Here is a 10448-nt window from a genome sequence, read left to right on the forward strand (position 1 = left end):
ACATACGCTGATCCAAGCATCTGCGCACAATGGCCCATCCAGTTGGCACACCCCACCACACATACTGGGTACACCAAAGAAATAACAACAACGATTCCCAAAGTAAAAGTTTTCAGAACCTCGGAAGTGTGACAAGAAAGCACAATTGGCATTAGTCACCTTCTCTACCTATGGAACTTAGTGTGCACCAAAAAGTAGATTATCTTCAAATAAATATTTCTCCCAAAACGCTGGTGGCTGTATTCAGGATACACACCATTGATAACAGAAGATTCTCATCAAAATCAGAAAGTTTTGGAACCCTACTTCAAAATGGTACAGCACCTGGATAGAACGGATGGGAATTCCAAAGCTCTTTATTTGGAAATGTTCCCTATTCCCATGAGCATCTGTTGTGAAATGTTAAACAGCTCAGTGCCATCAAATAGAATTCCAACTCATTTGACAGATTTGTAAGTTGCCTTGAGCTTTTGTTTTCTGATTGGTTAGGAGTAGAAGGAGGATATTTTCAGTGAATCTTGGGAGTCTCCTGACAAACATCTTAAGTATAATTGTGCATAAAACATAATTTGGTGTAATGTCATATGATTATGATTATACACTATAATATATTTTAAATATGATTATTGTTACATTGTTAGCATTTTCCAGTCAGCAGTCTTAGCTGTAGCTCTGTTGGTAGTATTCTTAGCTTGGAGTCGGAAAATTATGGGTGCAAATGCCAGTATAGAAATTTGAGCACAAAATCTAGGTTGACAATCCTAATAGAGCACTGAGAGATTGCTGCACTACAACAGGTGTCAGCTTTTGGTTGAAATGTTAAACCAAGCCCCGTCCCCCACCCTACCCTCATAACTGCATCTAAAATATCTCATAACAGCGTTTTAAAGAAGATTGGGTAGTACTCCTCGGTAATATTCATCTTTCAACTTACATCGCTGAAATAAGTAATTTGGTTATTATCTCATTGATGTTTGTGGGATCTTGCTGTGTGTAAATCAGCTGTTGTGTTTCCCACATTACAACAGTGGCTACACTTCAGAAGTATTTAATTGGCTATGATGTTCTTTGGCATACTATAAGATTGCAAAAAGGTGCTCTATTAAATTCTTCTTTCTCTTTTCTAGCAGGCTTCCAATAGGCTATTTTAAAGGCATTTTAAATGTAGTATACTCTATCATCAATTTATAAGGGTGGTAACTCTTTTTGTTTTCTATACTAAAAACATTCATTCTTGTAATGCTCCTTTACCTTAACAGAGAAATTAAGACAGCAGTTAAGAGATTTCAAAAAAATATTTGGAGCCATTTGATTGTGTTTCTTTTTACTTTTATTAACAGATTATGGTGTATTTTTTTTCTAAAATAAGGACCATGCAGATCTTCTGAGTTAATTTCTTTTAAATTTAAATCAAACACAATGAAGGATGGGAAGAAGTTCAAAATTTAAATTTAAATTTTGAAATTTAAATTTTGAACTTCTTCCCATCCTTCATTGTGTTTGATTTATATGTTCCTTACCTGTTGCTACTATGATTGTTGCTGTTTTATAGGTAATTAGTTTACACCAATTAGATGCACATATACAAACCTGATTCCCATATTGTGATGCAGTAAATGTGCACAGGGCATAAGAGTATAACAGATCTCTTGTGACGGTTGTTTGTGTAAAGCAGATGATACACATTATAATGACCAGACCAGTCTATCAAATAATGCAAGCTATTTTATTTAGTTGATAAGGTGGTCCTGTATCCTTTAAAACCACAATATCTGTTCATTGTTTAATGGGCAAAACCACGGATCAATAAGACTCTAGTGTGGGCACCGTGGATTTAATTATACTTCTCTCGGTAAACCAAAATCCAGGATGAAGTAAAAAAAATCCAGCTGCTCAGGCAGCATCGTTGGAGAGAGAAAAACAGAGTTATCATTGCAAATTCATTAACATGAGGCACATTGCTTTTAGTTAGATTTTCTGCATCACACAGAATATTACTTCAGCACCAGAACAGAATATTCAGGACTTCTCTCTTTTTGAGATTAGCCCAGTTATTTTGAGACAGCACTTCTTTTCTTTCTTAAGGAAATTATCCTGCACAGTCAATATAGGAGATTCAGGAATAAGTTTAGGGGGAAGGTTTCATGAAGCAATCTCAGGATTATTTCCCTCACCATGTACGACAATAGGGAAGAACAGGAGATTAGGGAAATAAAAACTTCACTAAAGGTATAGTATCAGGAAGAGGGAAGCTATTTTGTTTGGGTTTTCGACATCTGAAAAGGAATGATGTTAATATGCTGGTGAAATGGTTAAATAGGTTGAATTTGAAATATTAGTACATCCACAAAGCAGGAGTGGAAGTGTGTGCATGTAAACATGACATAAGGGATTAAAAATTTCTACAATGTTGCTACTTTTATGTATATTGAATACATGCATTTTGTTAACAGAGAGATATTTCAGTCAAATGCCCTATTAGTATGCCAATAAACACCATGGCTTAATTTCAGGGCCATAACTTTACACTGTAAAATATTTTACATTATGAAATCATCATCTTTTAACTTGATTTTTGTTAGTTTTACAGAGTAACAGTAATTTTGTTATGAAAATGTAATGTCATGATCCATACATTGTAGGAATTTAACTGTTAGTTTGGGGTTTGAAATTTGTATATGTAAAATAAATGAAGTTTTTCAGCTTGAGAAGCTGGTAGATAAGCTTAAGTAAATGCATTTCAGGGCTGGTCAATGTCAGTTTGATAAAATCAGAGTTGGAAATGGGAAACACATGCATTGATCCCTTTTCTGAATTTGCTGGTAAAGTTGAGATGTCTGCAGTTGTCTTCCTAAGCAATGTAGATCATTCATGTAGTTGTCCGTAATAAAGAAAAGGTTAGGAAACTGGAGATAATATGTCATGCTCTCTTTCTCCGACATTCCCAGTATGCAGTGAAGGTAGATTGAAGAGAAGTGTTTTGTTTTATATTGATGTGGTTAGAAGTGTGATTTTTCATAGAAGCTATCAATCAAAACCATACTTTGAGACAGATACTTTGAGACAAGCAGGCAGGGAATCTGTTAGGAGCTGTAGATCCAAACAGAGGGTTATCAGAAACCAAGGGTGTTTTCTGATTTGAAGTTAGTAAACAAAAAAGCAGTGAAGCTTTAGTACAGGTATACACATGAAGTACTGAAGTAAAGTTGAAGGGTTACCTATCTGGATGATAGTTGAAGGACTCCAAGAAATCTTGAGAAATTTTGAGAACAGTAGAAGACTCAGGAGAATCAACTGAATTCCTGAGGTCTGTGCCACACCTTGATTTGATCCCTGGAGAAGTGAAGGAGTCCACAAGATCCAGTAAAGACTAGGGAAACTTTTGGGGAGAAATAAAAACAGAACAAATAGTGTATTGTTGAGATTAATAAGGACAAAATATAGCATTAAGTTAATAGCTTTTGTGTTGTTTAACTCTTTTACAGTAAAACCTTTTTTTATTTAAAATATGAAATCTTTTGATTGTTTCAGTTAATAAAACAGTGTTCAAATTTCTGTTTTAAAAATTATTTGTTCTTACCAAGATCATAGCATTTTATAAAGTATCATGTGGCAGATTATGAGATTATGATAAAAGTTTTTTTTTTCCCTTTTCTACCTATGTGTTTGCTAGAGAACATTGGTTTGCTTACAGTTGAGGACATTCCCTTAATGGATATTCTTCACAAATAGGCAGCTTCGATGAGTTGTCTCCAAGGGTTATTTGGTTGCATAGGTTATCAAAGTTCATTCCCAAATTGTTCTCCTTTGCCCGGTATAAACAAGCATGTCAGACAGGGGTCATTACATAGCAATCAAAAATGAGTGTCACTCTAATTTGTTCTCACATCCTTAACCTAGGTGTCCTGAGTTAATGATAATGGCCTCACCTGCATTCCTGTTTAAGTCCTTGAAAAGTTCAAAACATAACATCTATCATCAATTCTGTTACATGGTCTCTCAGGTTTATAAGGCCATTGATAAGAAGCAGGAGTACAACCCAACTGTTCTAGTGGACATTTCTGTGATGAAGAAGCATGGAAGATGGTGATGGAACACAATCATCAATTAGTTCTGTCACGCTGTCTTCAACAGGCGATGATTGTGCAAAGTGCTGAGAACAAAGAGCAGCAAGATGAGGCCAACCAACCAGATGATGAGGCTCCTTTCCCTCATGTATGAGAGACAAGCATGGGAATATCAGAAGAGACAAACATGGAAAAGTATGTTGAGATGGATTACACTGTACACAACAGAACTGAAAGATGATGCAATTGGAGATGCAGCCCAATCTCAAATGGAGAAGGCCATGCAGCTGATGAACCTAAAGAGTCTGCTGAATGCACATCTGCTGATTTTCCTGTTTCCCCAGCTGGAGCCACAAAGGACATAAAGATACTTTGAGATTTCACACTGCAGCACGAAAATGTGGAAAAAATGTTTGACTGCATTGAGGACAAGCCAGACTATAATCACACTTGGCCAAAGGTTTCATTCCATCACAGTAATATATTTAGCTTAACAGCAAATATGTAGGCTCAGCTGACAACAGATTGCAATTCCTAGGATTGGCAAGAGTGAGCAAAATCAATTTTCTCAGCCAGATTGATTGGTAACTTAGTGCCATTTTATAGATCTGGGTGCATCTACTCTTTTACACGTACCATTACATCTACCAATCACTGCATCTATAGCCATGCACTTCTAAGTACAAATAAACTACTCATTATGTACCTTTTCTATATCTACATCTGCATGTGTGTATGTGGTGAAGATTACTTCTGTATGAACCTATGAACAAGGAGCAGGCATAGACCATTCAGCCCTTCAAGTCTGTTCCATCAATCAATACAATCACAGTTGATCGGATTGTAACCACTAATCCACATTCCTGCTAACTCTTGATGACCTTTCGCCATATTGCTGAGCAATAATCTATCCATCTCTGCTTTAAAATATATTTAAGGACCCGGCTTCCACCAGCTTTTCTGGAAGACAGTTCCAAAGATTCAAGATCCACTAAGGGGAACAAAGCACTACATATTTGTTGTAAATGGGCAATCCCTAATAGTTAAACAGTGAACCCTAGCTTTAGATTCCCCCAAGATAGGAAACATCCTCTCCACCTCTCCCGTGTCAAAACCCTTCAGGATCTTATGTGTTATGAACAATTAAATAAATCCAAGCAGAAAGGACTGGCTTCCATCCTTTCTAATATAAACTAAAATAAAGCATTGACAAAGCAAAGAGTTTTTATTTCAAAAAATTGGAGTGGAGGTAAATATTTCAAAGGAGTAAGTATAATCCTCTTGATAACATTTATATTTAAATACCATATTTCAGCCAGAATTTTCTGACTTTCTTTTAGCTATGGTACTAAAGAGAATATAATCCACATAATCAGAACTGCAGAATCACACAAGTGTTAAGGTGTAGAAGGAAGCCTTTTAGCCCATTATGATTGCATTCGCTCTCTAATTGAGCATCATGATTTAATGCCATTCTCTTGCCTTTTCTTGACACCCTTGAACATTGAATATTTAAATACAAACATCGAATGCCATCTTGAATGCCTCAGTTAATCCTGCCACCATCACACTTCCAGGCAGACCCAAATAATTCAATCTACGAAAAGTTTATCCTCACATCACATTTGCTTCTTTTGCAAAGCACTTTAAATCTGTGCCTTATTTTTGACTCTTTTACAAGCAGGAATGGTTTCTCCCCATCTATTCTAGCCAGTCTCTCATGATTATGAAAATTTCTCAGCTACAAAGATTGGTGGAGTTGTGGATAGTGAGGAGGATTGTCAGTGGATACAGCAGGATATGGATCAGTTGGAGGCTCAGGCAGAAAAATGGCAGATGGCGTTTAATCTGGACAAATGTGGATGGCAGAACCCTTAGGAGTATTGATTGGCAGGCGATCTGGATGTGCAGGTGGACAGATCACTGAAGGTGCCAGTGCAGGTAGATAAGGTAGTACAAAAAGGCTTATGGCGTGCTTGCCTTCATTGGAAAGGGCATTGAGCATAACGATAGACAAGTTATGCTGCAGCTTTACTGAGCCTTTGTTAGGCCACACTTGGAATATTACGTACAGTTCTGGTCACCACACTACCAGAAGGATGTGGATGCTTCGGAGAGGGTACAGAAAAGGTTTATCAGGATGTTGCCTGGTATGGGGGATTTTAGCTATGAAGAAAGATTGAACAGATAGACTGGGTTTGTTTTCACTGGAATGCAGGAGGTTGAGGGACAACCAGATAGAAGTTTATAAGATTGTGAATGACATGGATAGAGTGGAAAGTATGAGACTTTTTCCCTGGGTGGAGGGGTCAATTACTAGGGGACACAGATTCAAGCTGCAAGGGAAGAAGTTTAAAAGAGATGTGTGAGGCAAATTTTTTTTATACAAAGAGTGGTGAGTGCTTGGAACATGTTGCCAGAGGAGGTGGTGGAAGCAGACACAACAGCAGCATTCAAGAAAAACCTGGAAGAATACATGAACAGGAAGGCGACGGAGGAATACAGATCCTGTAAGTGAAGACAATTTTAGTATGGAAAGGCAAAATGTGGCGTTGCAGGCTTGGAGGGCTGAAGTTTGTTCTATCTCCTCTGAGGCTTCTTCACTCCAAGGAGAACTGTTGCAATCTCTCCAATCAATTTTCCTTACTGAAGTTTCCATTCCCTGGAACTAGTCTTGGAAATCTCTACTCCACTCTCTCCAATGTGTTCACGTTATCTCTATAGTGTGGTATCCAGAACTTACATAATACTCCAGCTGAGGTCCAGCATAACCTTCTTTTTAAACTCTATGCCCCTGTTAATAAAATCCAGAGCACAGCATGTTTCATTGACTGATCTCAGCACCTGTCCTGCCATTTTCCATGCTCTGAGCACATACGCATCTAAGTCGCTCTACTCAAGCACACTCTTTAGAATTGTATTTATTTATATTGTCTTTTCATATTCTTCCTACCAAATTACATCACCTCACACCTGCATTGAATTTCATCTCACCCATCCACCAAGTTTGTCTGTAGCTTTTTGAAGCCCTACAAGGTCTTCCTTGCAGTTTACTTTCATATCATCCACAACCTCCTACCTCACTGGGGAGGGGGAGGCAATGGCCTAGTGGTATTATTGCTGGATTGTTAACCCAGAGATCCAGATAATGTTCTGGGAACCTGGCTTCTAATCCTGCCATGGCAGATGGTGGAATTTGAATTCAATAAATGTCTGGAATTGAGAATCTAATGATGACCATGAATCCATTGTTGATTGTCAGAAGAACCCACCTGGTTCATTAATATCCTTTAGGGAAGGAAACTGCCATCCTTACCTCGTCTGGCCTACATGTGACTCCAGACCCACAGCAATGCAATTGACTCTTAACTGCTCTCTGAGCAATAAATGCTGCCTAGCCAGCGATGCCATCATCCCATGAATGAATAAAGAAACAAAAACCTTTGCAATTTTCCCTTGCATATCAAAATTTACATCATTAACATATATTAGGAGGAGCAAGAGTCCAAATACTGATCTCTGGGAAATTCAGCTACAGGCCTTCCTCCAGCCCAGAAAGAAATCCATCATTCTCTGTTTCTGCTGACTTCACCAATTTTATATCTGACCTATGACTTTCCTCACAAATTTGTTGTATGTCACTGCTTCAAATGGTTTCTGGAAGTCTACATACATCGCATCAACAGCATTATCCTGTTGACTCTTTCTGTAACCTCTTCAAAAATCTCCAGCAAGTTAGTTAAGCATGATTTCCTCTGTGAAAACCGGTATTGACTCTTCCTAATTGTATCATTAAGGCTTTTACAGTCCATGCAGTTCTTTCAGAAATGGTCAAGAACAAGGATCTTATTCTGTGATAATGATTAACTTTAATCATTCAAATACTACTTGTTAAACAATACACAAAGCAACTAGGGATAATAAGAACTGCCGATGCGGGAGTCAGAAATAACAAAATGTGGAGCTGGACGATTACAGCAGGCCAGGAAGCATCAGAGGAGTAGGAAAGCTGACGTTTCGGGTTGGGACCCATCTTCAGAAATGGGAGAGGGGGAAGGGAGCTCAGAAATAAATAGCGAGGAGGGGTGGGGCTAGGGGAGGTAGATGGGATGGTGATAGGTGAGTGCAGGTAGGCAGTGGTGGGGATTGGTCAGTGAGGTAGGAGGAGCAGATGGGTGGGAGAGAAGACGGACAGGTTGTGTTGGGTCAAGGAGGTGGGGATGAGAGGGATGGTTGTTCATGGGATGAGGCCAGGGGTGGGAAATTTTGAAACGAGTAAAGTCTACATTGAGCCCATTGGGCTGTAGGCTCCCAAGGCGGAATATGAGATGCTGCTCCTCCAGTTTCTGGGTGGCATCGTTGTGACACTGGAGGAGGCCCAGGATGGACATGTCGTCCAGGGAGTGGGAGGGGGAGTTGAAGTGGTTTGCCACTGGAAGATGCTGTCATTTGTCACAAACAGAGCGCAGGTGCCGATACAGCATTTCTGTATGTGGTCGAGCAGTTTCACGGCTTCAGTATGTGGTCGAGCAGTTTCAGTGCTGCCTCATGCTCCCATGAGGAGCTTGAACAGTTCATCAACTTCACTAACACCTTTCACCCCAATCTCAAGTTCACCTGGACCATCTCTGATACCTCTCTCTCCTCTCTGGACCACTCTGTTTCCATCTCTGGTGACCATTTTGAAACGGATATCTATTTCAAGCCTACTGACTCCCACAGCTACCTAGACTACATCTCCTCTCACCCACCTTCCTGCAAGAATGTGATCCACTACTCCCAATTCCTCTGCCTCTGCCATTTCTGCTCCTATGATGGGGTGTTCCACTCCCAAACATCCCAGATGTCCTCTTATTTCTAGGACCGCAACTTCCCCCCTTCAGTGGTCGAAAATGCTCTCGACTAAATCTCTTGCGTTTCCCGCACCTCTGCCCTCACATCCCCTCCTCGCAACAAAAACAAAGACAGAATCCCCTGTTTCCTCACGTATCACCCCACTAACCTCCGGATTCAACGTATCATTCTCCACCACTTCCACCACCTGCAATCTGACCCCACAACCAAAGATATATTTCCCTCCCACCCCTATGTGTCTTCCGGAGGGACCATTCTCTCCGCGACTCCCTCGTCTGCTCCACACTCCCCACTAGCCCCACCACCCCCAGCACTTTTCCCTGCAACTGCAGGAAGTGCTACACCTGCCCCTATACCTCCCCTGTCACCTCCATCCAAGGAACCAAAAAAGCCTTGTTCATCAAACAGATTGTTCACCTGCACATCCGCTAATGTGGTCTACTGTATCTGCTGCTCCCAATGTGGCCTCCTCTACATCAGTGAGACCAAGCGGAGGCTCGGAGACCACTTTGTAGAGCACCTGCGCTCCGTTCACGACAAACGACAACACTTTCCAGTCGCAAACCACTTCAACTCCCCCTCCCACTCCCTGGGCGACATGTCCATCCTGGGCCTCCTCCAGTGTCACAACGATGCCACCCGGAAACTGGAGGAGCAGCACCTCATATTTTGCCTTGGGAGCCTACAGCCCAATTGTCTCAATGTAGACTTTACTAGTTTCAAAATCTGCCCACCCCCAGCCTCATCCCATGTCCAACCCTCCCTCTCATCCTCACTTCCTTGATCTGACACAACCTGTCCATCTTCTCTCCCACCTATCTGCTCCTCCCACCTCACTGACCAATCCCCACCACTGCCTACCTGCACTCACCTATCAGCATCCCACCTAACTTCCCCCAGCCCGACATCCCCCTCTCTCTATTTATTTCTGAGCTCCCTTCCCCCTCCCCCATTTCTGAAGAAGGGTCCCGACTCGAAATGTCAGCTTTCCTGCTCCTCTGATGCTGCCTGGTTCACGAAGCAACTAAGAGTCACGCCTTTCTGCGCAACAGGGACGTCTACAACAATGGCTGGCCTGGAGGCTCAATTTCAGCACCAGGCCCGACAACGTCCGGAGGTGATGTCCGACGAACTTTGAAGAGCCCCGGACATTAATAACATGCTGAATTTAATGTTATATGCTGAATTACTCATACTCTTAATGTTTTGAGTACTTTTCCTTTCATCCTTGATTGTTGTAAACAAGTCAATCTTGGTGAAGAACAGCCTGTTCTCACATTCTCACATAAACACCTGTCCATCAATTGTTTATTGCCACTTTCCGTTGGCACTATTGGGAGGATTCCCTTCAAATTCAGTTTGACTGTTCGGTGCGCACGAGCGATTTCACGGAAGTGGAATAATACAGACAAACATAACATTGACCATATAAAAACCGAAAGAAATGCGGATGCTATAAATCAGGGACAAAAACAAAGTTGCTGGAAAAGCTCAGCAGGTCTGGCAGCATCTGTGAAGGAAAAAACA

This window comes from Rhincodon typus, chromosome 24 (assembly GCF_021869965.1).
Source record: "Rhincodon typus isolate 14 chromosome 24, sRhiTyp1.1, whole genome shotgun sequence".
NCBI classification, from domain to species: domain Eukaryota; kingdom Metazoa; phylum Chordata; class Chondrichthyes; order Orectolobiformes; family Rhincodontidae; genus Rhincodon; species Rhincodon typus.